Raw genomic sequence first — 18654 nt, 5'->3', positions numbered from 1 at the left:
TCCATTTTTCCTCAGACAACTGTGTGAACATACACAAATTTCATTTACAAGAATTACTGAAACATGAGAAAACCTCTCCTATTTTTCAATGACCAATTTCCTCACCATTCAATCTGAGATCTTGGCTCTCCCAGACAGGTCATTTTAGACATTTGATAACCAGCTCCAGTTGAACAAGTAGACAATCTTCTGTATTTAGAAATTTCTATTTAAGCTCACCATTGTGTTCTTCTCTTTGTCTCAGAGCACAGAGGAAGATTTTGCTAAGAACAAAGATCCTTTTAATTTCAGATCCAACAACAGCCAGGAGCAGATGCATGAAGAACAAGACCCTTCACTCTTTGATCCTCAACCCCAAGGTTTCAGTGCCCCTACACAACAAAGTAAAATCGTTTTACCTACTTTGGCCTCTTACCTAAAACACCATGGAGACTTTCTAAGGTATTAAATGACCTCCAGGCACCAGTTCTAAGAGATCAGAGGGCAGCTTCCTCCTGCTTCTGAGCACTGAAACAAAGGGAGAAAAGGGGACAGCTTTCAGCAAGTCAGGAGAATTTTCAGAAATGCTTTGAAAAAACATATAAAGTACTGATAATTTTCCTGCTTTCTATCCAGCTTAACTCTATCAGACTTTTCGGAGGTGTCATGTAATCCCCAGGTTCTCATATACAACTCAAGATTTCAGATATTATGTTAAATCCTTCCTTGAAAGCAATATTTTTTTTCATGTGGTATGCTGGATCTCAAACCACAAAAGAAGTCATGTGACTGCCTGTATAATCCTAAATTCTGTCTAGTGAAACAGAGACAGTTTTTGCTATGAAACATATCACTGTGTTTGGGGCTGGGATACCACAATGATATAAACAGGATAAGGACCTGTACAAAAACCCAGAGAAGGAATAAAGGTGAGGTATTTTGGGAAAGAAAGGAGAGAGATGACTGTAATGTATGAAAAGAGAACTAGAACTCCTTTATATATTTCCTTTTATCCTGGATAGATAAAAGAGTTCATAAGGTTCTAAAAGGTGGAAGAAAAGGAGAGGTTGGAAATTCTATACTCATTCAATCTAACTGAAATAATTGAACTAATCAAGTAATGTTTTTCCCTTTTCAGTTTACAAACTAAATGTACATCTGGGTGCTCTCATGGACTTGCACTTATGGATAATTAGACCAACTATCTAGTGATCCAGCTCTTGATTTACAACAAGTGTAAACACCATGAAGAAAGAGTGAGTTATTGGAATAAGTCTTAGCAGTGTGACAACAGCAACTGGACCAGGGACGATTCTCATAGTTCAACCAAGTAAGTGACATTTTTTTATTTCTAAAACCTCATATAAAATTCATGTGGGGGAGAACTAGGGAATTTAAAGGTTTGGGTTCACTGGAAGGATTTTCAGCTGCAAAAATCCCTTGAATGCACTCGCTCTCCAGCCAGGCTTTCAAGCCAAACCCTCAGCTTGGATCTGCTCAGGAAGGTTTCCCAGGAACATCTGGGCTGACTCTGCACAGCACCATTATTCCATGATCCCCAAACACCCACACGGCACTGCTTAGCCTATGGTAACTTATTCCCACTTTGGGCAGCACTCTGGCCCAAATTTACTCTCCAGTGTCCAATTCTCCAGTGGGCTTGCACTGACTGACTTGGGGCAGGAATGCAAAGCTCAGTGAGGAGCTCCCAGGATGAGGAGTTTTGAGACAGATCTGTAACTCCTGGTTGGAGAAGTTCTGGTTTGACCCTGGCACCACACTGAGAGTGTCCCCAGGTAAGGCATTCACCTGGCCTGGGGACAGAGCAGGAAGGAGGTGAAATAGCCTTGGGCTTAAATTCTCACAAGTGCCTCATAGCCAAGAGCTCCTGGAATGAAAGAAAATTGGCTCCAGGTTGTGTGGGTTCTGAAAAGACCAGTGTGGGGAGTAGGGATTATAAGAAGTCTTAGTTATTCCTATCCTTATTTGGAATCCATTATGAACAATAAAGATGCATGTCACCCCAAGCATTTCAATGGGACTGTGAAGGTTGGGGTGACAGAGAAATTTGTGATGTTGATCTGTGTTATCTTAAAGATCCAGGTTCATTCCTCAGGAATTGTTGCTTTGCTTTCAGAGGTCTGCATGGCTTAAAAGTGCAGCAAGAACGTCTCATGTTATTCTGCATCACTAAAACATCCTAATCTCCTTCCAGAAGGGCGTAGTATTGCCAAATATCTCTCCATGTCTATAGGATATATTTCATGGGAACAAATGTGTATTTAGGAAGAATCTCAATGCAGTTCCAGTTCCAAAGGGACAAAGGAATGCAAATTTAGTATTCTGAAGAAAGACCTTTTCTTTCTGTGCTGTTCAACAATTTTCTTTTTCTTGATAAAGATGGGATATTTTCAGAGCTGCAAAGACATTCTGGAATTATGTTTGACAGTAAAAGATCTTGGGCCTTATGAATCATAGTCCCTTTTGTGTCTGCTGAAATACTTAATAAATTGAAGACAAAACGTCCAGATTGTGATCAACTTCCCCAATTTGGTTTGAATTCCTTTGGGAGCTAGCAATATGCATTATAACAGGCATACATGGAGACATACATTATTATATTTTACCCTAATTCTATATTATACATGTTACATATGTTACATATGTATCTTATGTATGTTACATATTAAATGACATTTTTCCTTATATTGTTATTACTGTGGTTATTAGTCATTTTGAGAATACATCCAAATCAAAATCACATAAAATAATAACCATTAGTGCCACTGTGGGTTACTCAAAGCATATCCTGTTTAGCGGTCAGATAAGGACAGAGAAGGTTTTGTTTTTGGTTCAGGTCAGATTATTCCAGATTAAACATGCACTGAGAATGCTAAGGCGCATTACTTTCTGGAATAGGGGGCTCCTCCTGTGACTTTATAAGATGACAGCAAAGGAGAAGAACAATTTTTGTCCAAATAACTTTTCAGAACATAAAAGATGAATCCCTTCCAGAATCAAGCAGTGGCAGGAATTCAGGGCTGTACTGTCAGGGAATACAAACAGGAGGGACTCAGGTGAGCATTCTGGGGTCAGATAAAACAAATCTACTGCTCTCTGAACAACAGTTGCACTATATGCGTTATTGCTTGCTGAAGATCCTGCCCAGGGAGCTATTGCAGAGAAGCAGCCTGGTTGTGTTCTGGCTGTTTGCAAAGCCTGGAGAGGAGACCACATGAAAAACCCTTGTCAGAGAATGTCTTCTCAGAGAACACAGAATGCACAGGATTGACAGGCTCTGGCCAATGCTTGGTAGAACACCTGGGAAGGAAATGTTGGATTTCTGGTGGGTGTCTGACTGCTGCAGATGTGGACAAGTGAGTAGTTCTGCCTGTTTGATCAGGAGAGCTGACCCATGAAGTTGTGGCAGAGCACGGTTTGGCTTTCACCTCAGTTCCTCAGCACTGGCACAGGGCTGATGGGGAAAGGGTGTAAAATCAGAGCTCCTTGGTCAAACTGCCATCAGTACCCTGGGATGAACAAAATGTTACAGCTGAGGGATCTCTTGACCCACCTGCAAGGCAGACACCATGCCAAATGAAAAGCCTCATGCACCTCTCTTTAGCCAAGAGACCCCTCAGGATGCTCCTGACAAAGCAGACACGTCAATCTTGGTGGATATGTCTGACAGCTTTTCATAAGCTGAGCCCTTTCTGGCAAGGAAGGCTGCTGGAGGATTCCTTTCAGTTCCATGGTTTTAGTCTCATCCTAATTGCTAATCTGAGTTCAATCCTGACATTGGTTTTTGAGATCACCCTTGATTCTCCACTTGTGCCCTGACCTGGAGGCAAAGATATTTTGTTTAAAAAACAAGTCATGGTACTGCAATGATTTGTTGGCAACTAAATTCTTTTGACACCAATAGTTTTCTTGCAAGACAGCTGGTTGTGAGTTTAAGCAATCTTCTTTTCTTACTTGTACCTCTAATGACAAGGAATAATGTCATAAAACACACTAAATGGGATTGTTACAAATTAGTCACAGATGGAGTACGTGTGAATTTTGGGTCACTCAGCACCCAGGCAAGCCTGCAGTAAAATCAATCCTGTCCAAATCATGGAGTTTGTTACATACAGTCCAAAACTTTTATCCTAGAGGTCGTGGAGAAAACAACTGCATCACAAGATGTTGGCACCATTTTGAAAACAACACCTTTGCCAACGACTTGGCCAACGACTTTCCACACCGAGTACATCTCTGAGGAACAGAACACAACAATGGTGATGTGCACGGACAAGTTCGACAGCAGCATGGTAACAATACTGCCAGGTACGGTTTGGTGGCACAGGTGCAACATTTTTCTAGGGACAATTTCCGGGGGGAGCTTGGTGTTCTTCTCCTGCTTGTCAGCATTGCCCTAGGCAGCCAGCAGAAATCAGAGAGAGATTTGGTATTTCAACAGGGAGAGCTGAAAGATGTTCCAAAGCATCTGAAAGAAATGGTTTCAACTGTTTAATAACTTTGGGAGAGAGGGGGAAGACACAATCTATTTGATTAAAACATGAATTTCCTTATGACTACATATTTCACCCTGCAGCAGCAAACTTGCTGCAGCACAACCTGGAACAACCGATCCAACACCAACAAAAAGTTCAAAGTGTGGCATGTTTTGGGGTTTTTTACTAAATCACATTTTATATTCTGTGTGATTGTTTTTGTAGTGCTGAAGGTCATTCAAGGTGCTGAAAGGGCTAGTAAGAGGGTTTGCAATAGCACAGAGCCCTCAGCACAAGATGAGTTACTCCAACATGATATGAAGCTACATTGCCCTCTGTGGGGGATAAAGTATTGATGGAAATGTATTTTCTCCAGGGAAATGTATTTTCTCCAGGGCAGAGGACTCAGAACACGACACATTCAGCACACACAAGCTGCTGTTCCAAGGTTGCTCCTGCAGTTACACACAAGCCCCAGGAAGCAAAAGGCAATGGAGACAGACCCTGGGCTCCCCTGTCGTTGCCATATTCTCTCATAGCTGTTCCTTTGCTGCTCTTCCTTTCCCTGAAACTCTCACCTGTGGATTTTCCACTTTCTGCCAAGATCACAGCACCAAAACCTAGACCATGATGTCTCCCCTCTTTTCTGGTCACTGAACAGACCCTGAAGAGCAGAGAGTGAACATGCTGTCCATGACTGTGTTGGGTTTAAGAGTCCTGCTGGCAAAGAGCATCGCCTTCAATACCCTCATGAGCATCAAACTGTTTCTTTCCTGAGGTAAGGGAGCTCATAGCTTGGTGTCTGGAAAGCCTGGAAGCAAATGCCAGGAGTGACTTCTTGTCCCTGTGGATGTCTTTAGCCCCACAAGGGATCAGGCCTATTCATCTGCTCCTGAATCCATTTCACAGCCCTTGCAAGTATTCTGGCAAAAAAGACAACAACAATTACCAAGCCACACACATGAAAACCAATTTCCTCCCTCAAAAAGCAATTAAGACAAGCCCAGCCTGACTCCCAAAGGACAAAGGAAAAGGCCTTTTTCTGTATTCAATCCTCAGTTCTTGAGGCTGGTTCCCAAAGTTTGTTTGCCAGAGAACCTCTGGTATTACCTGAACAGCCCAATAAATATCTCATTGACTATATCAAGAGGCAGAGCACAAAGCCTGGAGAAAAATCCAGACAAATAAGGATTCAAAGGCAAAGATCCCAAAATAAAAACCTGTGGGAGTAAAGAGAAGAAGGGGGGTGATTTTAAAATTAAAGTACCTGAAGAGGAACAAAAGATAGTCCAGGTTAACTTTTGTGAGTGTATCTGTCTCATCTTGCAGTTATCAAACACTGGTTCATAGGCCCAATTTCATTAAATGTACTTTAAACCTCCCTTTGCTCTTCCAGACATGGGGAATGAACCCAAAGAAGAGCAGGAAACAACGTGAACCAGCAGCACAAGGGGTGGAACCAGCAGGGCCAGAGCTGCTGACAGAGACCAGCCAGGACACGAGGCAGCACCTTCCCCTGAAGACACGCAACACTCTGCACTCCTGCTGGCCAGCTGATTTACACTGAAGAGTTTTGAGTGCTTTCGTTGTTTCCTCTCCTCTGACAACAGAGGAGAGTGGGTTTATCCACTCATTCTCCTGCTAAGTAGATGCCCCCACTCTTCTGGCATTTGCACACAACTGTTCAACCTGCTTCAGTAGCTTTGAAAACTCCAGTGCTCACTGCAGACAAATGGCCTTTGAAAAGCACCTTTCCCAGGCATGTTGTGTTACTGCCTGTGGAACTGGACTAGCACTGCTAGGGGACTTCCAGCCCAGGAGCTGCCATTTGTAGCTTTGGATTTAGATAGATTTAATAAGTATGTATTGCAGATAAGAGCTGTGTAGAATCTGGAGTGATTTAGTTCAACCAGATATTATTGCTCATTTCTTGATTCAGCCTGTATTTCTTTGGCCAAATGTATTGCCCGTGCATTTTAGGTTCCTGCGGCAGTGAAAAAAATAAAGTTGTACTAGCTTAAACTGCAGTGGGTTTTCTGTGCATTTTCTTCTGAAAGTGAGATGGAATTGTTGAAATCCAACTGCCCTAAAAGCCCACTGGAATCAGAAAAAAAGTCTTTAATAATGAAGATTTCCTGTTGGTTGAATTTGTCTTTTGCAGACTTTGTGCAGGGAAATGTCTCTGGCACAGTCAGGAGCCTCAGTGAGGAGAGTCCCTGCTGAAGGCACAAGGGAGGGAAAATGCTCCTGTCAGCAGAGAAGAAACCCTGCTGCTGTTTTGCACTCAGGGACAGGAGGAAGGGGCCACCAGAAAGTCATTTGGGGTGGTTTGATGGAGTGATAGTTTCCATAGCAACTTGGCTCTTGCCTAACAGAGCCCAGCCCACACCTTCCCCAGCTCATGCCCCTCTCACAGGCTACAGGCAGCATGCTGTGGTCACCATTTCTGACTCAGTCACACCAGGCAGCATTAACCCTCCCCTGCTTTTGCAAACACAAGGTAACCACATCCTGAAGGGGAGATAAGGCTTTGCTCCCCCTGCCTGAGCTCCTGCAGCCCTCAAGAGAGCCTCTGCCCAGGACACAGCCAGGGCTGATGCACTGAGCTTGCTCAGCTCACACCCTCAGGCCCTGCAGACACCCAGAGAAGAGCCCCAGCCCTTGTAGAAGCTCTGTGAAATTTGCATGGCAAATCCAAATCCAGTGAAATGCACATTTAGTGCATTCTACCACCAGAACATCAATCGGGTCGAACTGTTCACCAAGATTTCTTTACTGATTTTCCAATGATAGACAGAACGTTTTTCTCAAGCACTCCACACCTGTACCCAATCTCTTAGGCAGATTTCTATTTTGAGAATATTGACTCAGACAAAACCAGTGGAATCAGATGCACAGGAAGGAAAGGTCATTATAATACCCTCTGTTAAAAGAAGCACGTTTGCATGTGGCATTATCCTGACATCTGATAAAACAATATTGTCCTGATTCCAGAATAATAGAGGTTGATTATAAGCAGAACTCTTTGGTACAATGCATTTTTACAGTACTAGTTCTCTTCTCCTAGAGATTAATTTGCATCCATGGTTGATTGTGCTCATAGAGCCTTTGTAGGTCTCCAGAGGTTGAGCCACTGACCCTGGAGACATTCAAAAGCCACCTGGACATGGTCCTTGGCAAACAGCTCCAGACAGTCCTGCTAGAGCAGGGGACACCCAGTCACCTCCAGAGGTCCCTTCCAGCCCCAATCCTTCTACATTTCTCTGACACCTTTCTCATACTGGGGCCAATGAGAAGAAGTTCAAACTTTCTTTCTATACCTTTAGTCATGGGTATTGTTCCCCTTTGCCCAGGGGGAAAGGAACTGAGGTTTTCTTTTCAAAGGGCTGTTCCAGCACACCAAGCCTGATGAGCTCCACATCTCAGCAGACTGGGAGCTGCACAGAAGATACACAAAAGATAATGAGCATTAATGAACATCAGCTCCAAACACCAGTTCTGGCATGGTCAGAGACACCTGGTCTGGGAAAAGATCCATGAGAGAACCAAGACTGAGAACCAAAATAACATCAAAATTGCAGGGATCAATAAAAACCAAACACTACAAACTGCGGAACTTGGGAGCAATGAGCATTGAACCAATGAATTTCCCTGGGTTTTGACTGAAGAAGTAAACTCCAGTGAAAACCTTTGTGATGGAAGGACTTTCTCTGTACAACATGTGCAATGTGTGGATGAAATTATTTCTGTTACACATCTTGGCCAGAATAAAGTAATGCCTTCATTCTCTAACATTAAAAAATGCTGTGGGAGAGCTTTTTTTCCCCCACTCTTTTGGTGACTTGACCAGCCACAATGTGAACTTCAAAAAAACTTTTAAGAAATTTGAGGAAAATTTTCACCTCTAGCACATTATTTTTCCTGACCCTTAGTGAGTCACACACAGAGTGTGGTATCTGACATCTGCCCTGCTCAGCAACTCAAAATGGTGAGAGCTCTCTCCAGTGGCAGTGAACATTAAAAGCATCCTGAAACAATAAAGCTCTCTCCAAGAGGTTACACGGGAAAACATTATGAAGAACCACATGACAATGGGCAATACTAAATACCTTTTTGTACCACTGAATCCTTCTGCTGTCTTTTACAGCATTAGAAGTACAATCTAATAATCACATTACTGCATCAGCTGGGTATAATCTAAGCTGTTTTGTGTCCTGAAATACTAAAAAGTTCCTGGTAAAGTTAGTTCTATTGATGTAACCTGAACTTCTTTCTCTGGTCTCTCCTGCTACCTTCTGGTCAAAGTGTTTATTGTTCACACAACATTTTCAAATTCATGAAATCCATCAAATAGCTCAAACAGGAGATAAAAAGCAAACAAACAACCACCCAAAGAAACCACCCAAACCCCACAAGAAGTGGTGTGCCCAGTCATGCCACAAATTAAACTGCTCTTCATTTGCATTCTGCCCCTGCCAGCTGGAGCAGTTGGGAGCTCTTACTCAGTGATCCAGAGTCTTTGGAAAGAACAGGATCAGGAAGCTGAAAGGAGATTCAGGGAAGCTTCATTTGAAACTTCAAACTAAAGCTGGTTTAGAGCTGGAAGTTATTTGTAACAGAAGAAAAGGAGTAAATACTGGAAGCACTTGCAGCACCGCTGTCACAATTCCTTAGGAATCTCAATCTGAAATACTGCAGCAGTCTTACACTTGGGCTTCCTGACAGTGTCCTGTACAGATCAGGCAAAATATCTTAGTAAGTCCCCATTCCTGATTTATGATCAGAATGGCGTTTTCTGTCAGATTTTGCCTTGGATTCACAGGTGAGAAACTGTGGTTTTGCTGAATTCTCTGATAAGCAATTCTCTTTTCCAAATGTCAGGAAATACTGAAGGAGGGGGGAATGCTGGTAATGAAAAGTGGTATGTAGAAAATGACAGGAGGAAACCCAAGGCTCACCCAAGCAAGCACGACAATGTGTAGGTTAATTCATCTACAGACTTGTTATTATCTGGACCTTTTTCAGGATGCAGTGAGTGATGTGTGCCCTGATTGGGTGCAGGAAGGAGAACTACGTGGGGTTGCTTTCAGGACACCATCATTATTGCATTTCTGAGAACCTCCCATAAGAAATTCATCCACTTAAAAATATGTGGAACAAGTCAGGATATACAAGGAAGAGCTGAAATGGGCATATCCATCACAGAAACTTGTTAGCAGGATGGTTAATCACCTGACTGCAAGGGAAGTCCTCTTTCTCTCTTTCCCTAAAATTTCAGTCAGCAGAAGTTATCTGAACTAAAGTATTGGAAAACTGATGTTCCCCTGCAAAACCACTCAGGACTGGGGAGTGCAGAGCTCCCGGCAATGTCTGTCTTTCCAAAACACACCTTAGAAAATCGATGTCAATTCTGGGATTTCCGTAGGGAGGGCCTTACGTGATCCCTGGCTATGCCAAAGCCTGTGACAACCAGGGAAATTCCTCTTTTGTGACCTGTATTGAAACATAACCTGCAAGGAGACAGAGCAGAGACACCCCAGCGTTCATTATATGGAGACCTCTAAGAGGCACTGTGCACACACAGTTTTATTTTGATGACAAATAGAGTCTCTAGCCATGGGGTTCCACCTGCCTGGAAGCACTACTAAATCATCCTTGGGACAGTATCTCTCTCTAACACTGGACAGGAGTCACCTGTCCTCTTCCCCAATCCCATTCTCAGTGCCCACAGCCCTGCACCATACCATCGTGGGGAGCTCATATGGGAATATCCACAGGGTTAGGTACCACAGCCACAGGAACAGCCCCAGCAGCATTGGCACCAGTGGATCCATACCTGATAAAACTAATGCTGAGATCAGATTGGTCTGCAGCCCACTCGGGGCAGATCTGTTCTTATCTCAACGCTTCATGCCCCACACTGGATGCCAAATGAGGCTGTTGGGGTCTAGGAATGGAATTTCCCAATTTAGTGTTCCCACCAAGCCACTCCAAATCAAGCTTGAGGCTCTTTCACAGGATCACACAAAGGGTGAATATGGAGAGGGCTTCACAGAAAGATGGGGGACCATGCAGGGTGAGAGGCATCCAGGAGGGCAGCAAGAGCTTCAAGCTGTGCTCCTGGTGCCCCACCTCTCCCCCTCAGTGCTGTCACAGGCAGAGGGAGGGACCAGCAGGGCCTGGGCCTGAGAGCAGTGCCAGAGGCCCAGGCAGGGCAGGTGTGGGCAGAGCTGTTGTGCAGGCGCAGAGAAGCTGCAGAGAGGCCACTGAGAGCGGGCCTGGCCATGTGGAGTGCCCTGTGCGTGGGCTTCTTGCCCATTGTAGGTAAGTGCAGGCAAGGGCTGCTGGCCCCAGGAGCTGAGCATGGCCCTGGGCTCTGCAGGGCTCTGGGCAGCTGTGCTGAGCGCTTGCAGCCGCAGCTGTGCCCCGGCTCCAGCTGCCCAGCCATGCCTGTGGAGCACGGGGAGAGCAGCCCCGCTCCTCTGGTGCCTCTGAGCTGGGCACCTCCGTGCCAGCTGCCTGCTCTGCAGCCTGGGCACACGCAGGGCACCTCCCTGCTGCACTCAGATCTCGGGGCCCAGCGCTTGGCCCTGGCACTGGACACTGCTCCTGGGGCACTGCGGCCCCTCTGGCACAGAGCAGCTGGGCCATGGCAGCACAGGGCACAGCCCCACTGCCTGCGACAGCCCTTTGGCTTTGCTGTGCTCACCCAGAGCAGCTTCAGGGACAGGACTGTGGGTGTCTCACCATCCTGTCTTGGCCAGCACAAAGGGATTTGTCCTCCCATGGTGCAATTCCTTCCTGCTTCTTTGGGGAACATGAGGAAAAATCTTCCTTTCAGCCTGGATGGAGGGAAATGTGGTTTCTCCTTCCTTGTCAGCCTTGCTAGCTGCCACCAACTCTGCCCATCTGTGTCAGCTGGCTTCCAAGAGGAGGATTTTGTCCTCCCACAGGTCCTGTTCCAGTCCAAAGCCCCACAAGCATTGTCCTGACATTTCCTGGATCTTGCAGTGACTGTGGCTCGTTCTTGCTCTCTATAGCAGTCTCACTCGCTGGTGCAGCCACTTTGGAGCAGTTCCCCAGGGAATTTTCTGTACATGAGGGAGATGAATTCACCTTCCACTGCAGCATGAAGGGAGGTGCTATGAGCAGCTACAACATGTACTGGTACCGTCGGGGCCCTCAGGGCATGGAATGGATTCATATGAATCATGATACCTATGCAGGTTTCAAAGATCGCTTTAAGGGAAGACTGCAGAGCTACCATAACAGCTTCACACTGCAGCTCCTGGCAGCAGAACAAGGGGATGCAGCAACGTATTACTGTATTGCAGAATCACCCTGGAGCAGCTCTGCAGCAGAGTGAACCAAAAACCAGCAGATGGGGAAGACAGATCTCTCAGCAGTGCTTTGTGGCAGCTGCTGCCCAGGGCTCTTGTCAGGCAATGGCAGGTGCAGGAAACGTCCCTCTGGCTGGGTGGCAATAAAAGGCACTGGAGGGAGGGCTGCTGGAAGGGCTGATACCATTGATGGTGCAGCAGGATCTGTGCTGGGAACTGCAGTAGCTGTAGTTTGGGGAAGTGCAGGTTTATTGCTCCTTGCCAGGGCTCCTGTCCAGCACAGCCTCATTTCTCCTCTGTGCCTTGGGTGCAGAGCCTTGGGATGATGGGGATATGTTGCTGGAGCTTCCACAGTGCTGTGCTGGGTGCACCAGGCTGTTTAGAAAAGCCAGATCAGCAGGAATGACACTGCTCTACAGGGTGGCTGCTACAGAGCACCTGACCAGGGAGAAGGAGTTCAGCTGTGGTGAGTTGACTTTGGCTGTCCTCCAGGGGCTCAGCAAGCTGCTGTCCCACTGCCCCTCCTCTACTGGACAGGAGGAAAAATCCGCAATTTATGTTTGTTGGTCCAAATAAGGACAGGGAGATGTCGCTGCAGTGCCATCGTGTGCAAACACATTGACTTGGGGAAATGAAGTTATGTCATTGCCAATCAAATCAGTATAGGTTAGTGAGAAATAAGAACAAATCATGAAACATCTCCTCCACCTGATCACTGCACAGGGATTTTGAATGTGGTTTGCAATCACTTCAAAACATGATTTCTTTGCCATGTCTTCCTTCTCATTCTCTTCTCATGCTTCAGTGTGTAGTCCAATCCACGGATGACATTTCTCCAGGAACTTCTCCAGTGCAGGTTCTTCCCTCTGGCTGCAGTTCCTCACAAACTCCTCCAGCCCAGTGGGTCCTTTCCATGGGGTGCAGCCCTTCAGGAACTGACCATGGCTCTGAGGCTCCTCTGTGGGACAGAGGCAGAAAACCTCCTCTGGCATGGGCTACTCGCTGCATGGGACCACAGCTCCTGCCAGGAGCCTGCTCCAAGGGGAGCTTTCCATGGAGTCATAGATTTTGTCAGTCCATATCCACTTACTCCTGTGTGAGGTCCTGCACTGTCTGCATAGTCAATATTTGCTCCACCACCTATCCCCCACCAGCTGTGAGGGACAAACCTTGCTTTTCAGCCTTGGGCAGCTGGGGAATGTCTGCTCTGGTCTCTGCAGCACTTCCCACCCCTCCTTCCTAAATTATCCTCCTTCCTGATTGCAATACTGATGCTGAGAAGAATGAGTCCTGCCTGAGACGGTGAAATTTTACCTCAGTGTTTGGTTGTCTGAAGGCCCAGACTACACCAGCTCTTCCCAGCTCAGAATTCCTTGGAGCAAAGACAAAACACTGGAAGGGCAGCTCTGCTCAGCTCCTCTGTGGCTCCCATGGAGCCTCAGTTTTGGCCAGGCAGGAGCTCAGCCCAGGAGGGGAGAGGGACAGGCAGGGGCAGAGAGTGGAAAACAGTCAGGAGAAAGGTGAGGAGTAGAGTTCATTTTCCTCATAGTAGCCAGAATGGGACCATGATTTGAACCTGTGCTGGAAAGAGTGTTTGTAATTCAGAGGTGTTCGAGTTATTGCTGAGCAGTGCTTACATGGAGTCAAGGCCTTTTCTGCTCCTCATTCCACTCACCAGTGAATAGCTGAGGGTACACAAAATTTGGGAGGGAATACAGCTGGTTCAGATGACCCCAGCTGAACAAAGGGCGATTCCAGACCATAGGACATCATGCTCAGCATATAAAGATGAGGAAAAGGAAGGAATGAGTGCATACTGAGTGACGGTATTTGCATTTCCAGGTAACCATTAAGCAGGATGGCGCTCTGCTTTTCTAGAATAGGTTGAACTCTTGGCTATGGATGGGAAGTAGTCAATGAATTCCTTGCTTTGCTTTGCTCACACATACAGTGTTTGCTTTATTTATAAATAAGTGCTGAGTTATTTGTTAAACCCATGAATTTTCTCATTTTTGCCCTTCCAATTCTCTCTCCAGTTCAATAAAGTGGAAAGAAGCAAGCAGCCACGTGGTGCTTAGTTACCACTGGTGGTTAAACCGTGACTAAGAAACACAATGGGCACTGAAAGAGCTGAAAGAGTTTTAACATGGAACAGTGGAACTGAACCACATTTGGACACTTCATGAAGTTTAGGGAGTCTCACAACAACATTGCAGTAACACATAACAGCAGTCAATTAATTGTATCTGAAGAAAGAGAAGCACTGCACCAGGAACTGCACTGCTAAGATGGACTTTCCCAGGACATGATGATAAACTCCTTCCCTCCACTCCCAGCTCTGGCTCCATGTCAATAAACACAGGTGCACTTCTGAGCACTGTGCATTCATTTCTTTATTTACAAGTGTAGGCTTTCATAGAAGACATAAGGAGACCTATGCAAATGCATCCATGGGCTTGTTCCTGAGCACAGTGCCTGAGACATCCCAAACAGGAGCCACAGATGCCAGAGGGTCAGGCAGCTCTCCCCAGGCTTTCCCACATTCCCCACTTTGTCCCTGTTACATGAAAGCAGGAGGTTTTCTCAACCCTTAGTGTGAGGAGATTTCTTTGTCCCCTACTGTTTAATTTCTCTGTCAGTGCCTCAGAAAACCTGAGACCCTTGTGCCCAGCCACTCTGTCAGTGTCCAGTTAGGAGGGCCCTGCACTGAGCCATCCTGCTGGATCAGAGGGCAGTTCTACTGACTCACTCAGGGAAACACTAGAGTGAGGGAGACCCCTCAGCAGGTCTTCCCCTTTAGTGGAGAGTGCCAGTGACTGCCAGCACCCAGGAAGGATCCACACTGACAATTTTGGAACACTCCTGGAAGTACAGGGTCCCTGAGGGAGCATCCCCACTGCCTGTGGGAGGCCAGCTATCACAGCCCAGCCCGGCTCTTTTCCGCTGCTGCTTGGGCATTTTTGCTACACTTTAACTCTACACCCTGTGTCTGCCCAAGCCCCATGGCTCCTGCCACAACTTCAGAGATTTTACTAATTTTTTTTTGGCACCCGACTGTGCTCACCTCTGTTGTTCCAGCTCGCCACTATGAGGCTCCTGCTGCAGCACATTTCAGGAGCCACAGTGGCAGAGACCAGCCACCCCATAAGTTTTGCAAAAGGAGCCACCTTCCCTCTCCTCCACCGCCTGAGCCGCCATCGCCTCATGAGGGAGCCGAGCTCGCGCCACAGCGCCCCCTGCTGGCGCGGGGAAATCACCGCACCCACCCTGCCTGGCCGGGAGCCAGCAGCGCTCCTGCTGGCTGTGCCCGGAACTGCACCGAAGGGGAAAGCGCCTGCGGCCGAGAGAGGCCGGGCCTGAGTGTGTGGGTCTGTTTGGTGCTGTTGTTTGTTTGGGCTGCTATACATGTATTTATTAGTAAATGAATGTTATTCCTTTTACTACATATTTGTCCGACAGCACCATAAAATAATTATATAATTATATAAAGTGATAATAATTAAGAGGGAAGGAGGTCATATTTTTCCATTCCAAGGGAGGTTCTCACCTCCCATGGCAGACAGCTGTCTCTAAAACCAAGACATTGCTCCAGGATATTGATAGCAAAAAGAAAGGCAGATCTGAGCTTTTAAAGCAACAAAATGCCAGCATGTGTGGCTTGTGGGTGGCTGTGAGCACAGGTGTTTCTCTGTGGCCACTGGAATGCAAAGGGGCTGTTTCACAGCCTGGGAGATCTCAGTGAGGAGCAGGGTGAGGTCTCAGGTCTCTGGGAGGATTTGCCAGGCAGGGCAGGGGATGTGAGAGGCACCTGTGTGTGCCCAGGCCTGGGGCAGGAGGGGTTTAGGGCTTGTTCTCTTTTTCATGCTAACGGTTGAACTGACTGGAAACATCACATCAGCACATTCCTCAGCTTTCCTGCAGGACTCAAGCAACAAGGAAGAGAAAGAAATTGATGCTCAAGGGAACAGCAGCTGAACAAACCCCTGCTAGCAATGGGAAATAGTAGCATTGCTGTTATAATCACTGATTAAAATGAGAAACACACCTCTATCCTTGGGAATAACAACAACATAATAATGATAATTTTCCTGCTTTCTCCTCAGCTTAACTCCTTCAGACTTTTCAGAGGTATCATGTAATGCCCAAGTTCTCATTTAAAACTCATGATTTCAGATACTATTTTAGAGTCGACCTTGAAAGCAATGTGGTACTTTCTCATATGATATGTCGGATCTCAAGCCACTGAAGAGTTCATTTGACTGCTTGTATAATCTAATACCCTGTGGAGTGGAAAAGAGACAGTTTTTGCTATGAAATATATCACTGTGATGAATACATAAGCTGGTGGTATCACAGTGATATAAACAGCATAGGGACCTGTACAAAAACCCAAAGAATGAAAAAAGGTGATATATTTTAGGAAAGAAAGAAGATGGGTGACTGTAATGTTTAAGAAGAAAACTAGAACATCCTTTATATATTTCCTTGTATCCTGGATGCATAAAAGAGCTCATGAAGGTTCTAAAAGGTGGAAGAAAGGAAGAAGTTGAAAACTCTTTACTCAATCAAGCTAACTGAAATCATTGAACTAATCAAGTAATTTTTTTCTCTTTTCAGTTTACAAAGTAAAAGTACCTCTGGGTGCTCTCATGGACTTGGACCCATGGATAATTAGGCCAACTATTTAGTGATCTATCTCTAGATTTACAACAAGTTTACACAGCAAGAAGAAAGATTGAGTTATTGGAATAAAAAAATATTCAGTGTGTGAGGAAGATAAATGGACCAGGGACGACTCTCACAGTTCTACCAAGTAAGTGACATTTCTTTATCTCGAAAACTTCGTTTAAAATTAATGTGGGGGAGAACAAGGGAATTTAAAGGTTTGGGTTCACTGAAAGAATTTTCAGCTGCAATAATCCCTTGAACGCACCCGGTCTCCAGCCAGGCTTTCAAGCCAAACCCTCAGCTTGGATCTGCTCAGGAAGGTTTCCCAGGAACATCTGGGCTGACTCTGCACAGCACCATTATTCCATGATCCCCAAACACCCGCAGGGCACTGCTTAGCCTGTGATAACTTATTCCCGCTTTGGGCAGCACTCTGGCCCAAATTCACTGTCCAGTGTCCAATTCTCCAGCGGGCTTGCACTGACTGACTTGGGGCAGGAAAGCAGAGCTCAGTGAGGAGCTCCCAGCATGAGGAGTTTTGAGACAGATCTGTAACTCCTGGTTGGAGAAGTTCTGGTTTGACACTGGCACCACCACACTGAAGATATACATTATTATATTTTATCCTAATTCTATATTATATATGTTACATATGTTATGTATGTTATATAATATATACTATATATTAGTTATATTAGTAGTTTTGAGAATACTCCTACATCAAAATGACATAAAATAGCAACCGTTAGTGCCACTGTGGGATACTCCAGGCACACTCTGTTGAGGGCTCTGTTAAGGACAGAGAAGGTTTTTCTTTTGGTTCAGGTTGCATTATTCCAGATTAAATATTCATGTGGATGCCAAGGCCCATTACTTTCTGGAATAGAGGGCTCTTCTTATGACTTCATAAGATGAAAGCAAACAAGAAGAACAAATTTTTCTCCAAACAAATTTTTAGGACATACAACGTGAATGCCTTCCAGAAGTAAGCAGTGGTAGGAATTCATGGCTGTACTGTCAAGTAATGCAAACTACTGGGACTCAGGTGAGCCTTCAGGTGTCAGATAAAACAAATCTTCTGCTCTCTGAACTATAGTTGCACTGTGTGCGTTATTGCTTGCTGAAGATCCTGCCCAGGGAGCTATTGCAGAGAAGCAGCCTGGTTGTGTTCTGGCTGTTTGCAAAGCCTGGAGAGGAGACCACATGAAAAGCCTTTCAAGGTCTTCTCAGAGAACACAGAACTCACAGCACTGACAGGCTCTGGCCAAGCCTGGTACAAGAGCTGGGAAGGCAGTGTTGGATTTCTGGAGGGTGTCTGGTTGCTGCAGGTGTGCACAAGTGTGTAGTTCTGCCTGTTTGATCAGGAGAGCTGACCCATGAAGTTGTGGCAGAGCACGATTTGGCTTTCACCTCAGTTCCTCAGCACTGGCACAGGGCTGATGGGGAAAGGGGGTAAAATCAGAGCTCCTTGGTCAAACTGCCATCAGTACCCTGGGATGAACAAAATGTTTGAGCTGAGGGATCTCTTGACCCACCTGCAAGGCAGACACCACGCAAAATGAAAAGCCTCATGCACCTCTCTTTAGCCAAGAGACCCCTCAGGATGCTCCTGACAAAGCAGACACGTCAGTCTTGGTGGATGTGTCAGACAGCTTTTCATAAGCTGAGCCCTTTCCGGCAAGGAAGGCTGCTGGAGGATTCCTTTCAGTTCCATGGTTTTACTCTAATTCAAATTGCTAATCTGAGTTAAATCCTGACATTGGTTTTTGAGATCACCCTTGATTCTCCACTTGTGACCTGACCTGGAGGCAAAGATATTTTGTTTAAAAAACAAGTCATGGTACCGCAATGATTTGTTGGCAACTAAATTCTTTTGACACCAATAGTTTTCTTGTAAGACAGCTGGTTGTGAGTTTAAGGAATTTTCTTTTGTTATTTGTACCTCTAATGAAAAGGAATAATTACATAAAAGACACTAAATGGGATTGTTACAAATGAGTTACAGCCAACTATACGTGAGTTTTCAATCACTCAGTACTTGGGCAAGCCTGGAGCAAAATCAATCCTATCCAAACCATGGAGTTTGTTGCATACAATCCAAAAACTTCTATCCTAGAAGTCATTGTGGAGAAAACAACTGCATCACAAGATGTTGGCACCATTTTGAAAAC

The 18654-nt window shown here is 45.6% G+C and overlaps 1 long non-coding RNA gene across 1 annotated transcript; it reads left to right on the top strand.

Annotated features, from left to right (window-relative positions):
* The first annotated feature begins 288 nt into the window (after positions 1-288).
* On the top strand, positions 289-6458 carry LOC141731472 (uncharacterized). Its single transcript, XR_012583557.1, has 5 exons — positions 289-441; positions 1118-1309; positions 4135-4308; positions 5137-5253; positions 5872-6458. It is a non-coding gene; the product is annotated as an uncharacterized LOC141731472 (long non-coding RNA).
* The last annotated feature ends 12196 nt before the right edge of the window (positions 6459-18654 follow it).

This window comes from Zonotrichia albicollis, chromosome 23 (assembly GCF_047830755.1).
Source record: "Zonotrichia albicollis isolate bZonAlb1 chromosome 23, bZonAlb1.hap1, whole genome shotgun sequence".
In the NCBI taxonomy this organism is placed as follows: Eukaryota; Metazoa; Chordata; class Aves; order Passeriformes; family Passerellidae; genus Zonotrichia; species Zonotrichia albicollis.
The sequence above is the reverse complement of the archived record's forward strand: the minus strand, read 5'-3'. Positions and strand labels throughout refer to the sequence as shown.